The sequence below is a fragment of the Pteropus alecto genome, unplaced genomic scaffold (assembly GCF_000325575.1).
Source record: "Pteropus alecto unplaced genomic scaffold, ASM32557v1 scaffold104, whole genome shotgun sequence".
Taxonomy (NCBI): domain Eukaryota; kingdom Metazoa; phylum Chordata; class Mammalia; order Chiroptera; family Pteropodidae; genus Pteropus; species Pteropus alecto.
The window spans coordinates 3000011-3002379 of record NW_006436664.1 but is presented as its reverse complement, the minus strand read 5'-3'; positions in this window follow the sequence as shown (position 1 = coordinate 3002379).

Genomic DNA, 2369 nt, shown 5'->3' with positions numbered 1-2369 from the left:
AGTAGTAGTAGAAATAAATATATAATAGTTAATGTTTTATGTTTATTAATATTGGTAGCTAATATTCACTGCACGCTGATCTCAGAACTTTGCATGGATTGTCGTGCAATCTCCATTATTATCCCCAGTTTAAAGATGAAGATATTCAAGCACAATGAGGTTAAGAAAGCACCCAAAGAATTGGGATTAAATCCAGAAAGTGTAAACAGCTAGACCACAACTGCTAAAATGAATGGCCACAGACTCACTGGAAAGAGTAACCAGCCATGTACACATGTGGCACATAGCACTAGGCCTTAGAGTGAATGTAACCTGGCCAAAAGCAACAGAAGTATCCTACTCATCTCTCCAATCTTTCCTCCCACCCTGGGCCCAGGGTCTGCCTTCATGCTTCTTAGTTTCCAAACTGCCCTATGCTCAGCACCACTATATTTTACCCCTTCTTTCTCCTACCTTCCTTTCTCCCTCCCATGCACCAGCTCTCCTTCTCAACAAGGAAACAAACCAAGGTCCTCAAGTGAAATTCCAGGAGAGTGTTAATCTGATTAACCCTATTGATGCTCTTATAGAAACCACTTTAAACTTTCATACTAAAACATAATTGTTTTCCATTTCATAAATGTTCAAAATGTGAGTTGATAAAAAGTGTAAACAGTGCTTTCAGAAAGCAATTTGTTTTGGAGTCCAGCTTCACAGAAGTTTAAAGTTTAAAGCTAAAAAAGATCTTAGTGGGCACTTTGGGACAGCCTCCTCACCATGGTGCCCAGGCACCTCTAGTGACCTGGCTAAGTACACGATGAGTTTATTCCAACAACAGAACCCAGATTTTCTGACTTCCCATTTGACTTCTTCAGCAAAATTTTAACAGGTACTTTTTTATGTGTCAGGTACTGAGAATACTAAAGGAACATAAAATCTAGTACTCTTTTTACTCTATGTTTTCTGGTTGGAGTCAAGTTGTAAACTTTTTTTTTTTTTTTATGGTGAGGGCATCTTCAGCTGCTAAAAGAAATAGTGATGTCTTCAGAGCGAGAAAACTGAGAAGAGCAATGTTTCTTTTTCCTTTACCATAAAATGGAGTTAGATTATAATGTGAACTGTTGAAGCCAGCAAAGAGTTTATAAAATATTTATTTATATATTCACAATATAATTCAAATCCCCTTATTTTACCAGTGAGATCAGTAAGAATCACTGAGGCTACCTCAGTAGGTTTTATGCTCTTTCTACCACACCCTCACCTTCTACCTTCTTCTGGTTGGAAGTAAAATAAAATTTTCAAAGAGTGTCATTCCAAAAAGCCATGTTTCTCAATCACAGAGACTCTTTTGCAACTTCCATCTGGGGAATAAAGATCAATCAGAAGAGAGATAGGCATGAAGATACTACATATCTTCCTTCTTTGACAACAACATTTTTTAAACTGACCGATCAAGGAAAGATTTGAAAAAAAAGAACTACTATTAATGAACCACTGGCGAGCATGACATACTCTAAATGTTTTTTGCTGGCAACTGTCAAAAGTTACATGAGTTTTTTTGTTGTTGTTTTTTGGGTTTGTTTGTTTGTTTGTTTGTTTGTTTTATCTAGAACTAGATATTTCTCTGAGCTGTGGAAAATCTAACACAACCCTAACTTTAAGATAAAATATTCCAGATGGAAATGAGCTTTTCCAGCACCCTTGATCAATGCTGACACCCAAGGAAAATAATGCCACAATGTCTGTTTTCTTACTGAACAAAAATCTGCAACATGTCCAGTTCTCTTTTTGCCTTCTTTTCTAAATGTGCAGCTAGTCATTGATTTTGACATTGTTTTCTATATAGCATTATCACTGCTTCTTGTCTGCTCCTTGAAAACTGACTACTCTTCATTATTAGCTGGTATTTAGGGACCAAATTTCAATATGGAATATGCGCCACTTACATAAATTTGATTTACCCAGCCTATCAGAGATGCCCCTTAGTGGAAACATAACTGTTAATGAGGAGTTAAAACCATTCTCCAGTCATTTCTCAGGCTTTGTGATGTTTAGGAGAGCCTAAACAAAAACATGAATAATGTTCTTTAATATACTAAAGACTGAAGCTGTTTTTCTCCATGCTTAAAGCAAAGCGCAATAGGAGCATTATAAACATTTATAAATCCATTTCAAGACAAGTAAAAACACTATGTGATGAATACTTTAATGAAAATATGCATAAAAGATAATACTTTTCTAATGCCCATAAAAGTAGTAAATATAGAATTAAAAAAAAAAAAAAACAGACCCCCCCCCTTCTAAACTATGAATATTCTGGAAAATGTTTCAATAATCAGGATGGAGAAAGTTATTTGCCATGGAAGTAGCTGTTAGGGTGAGAATATTAA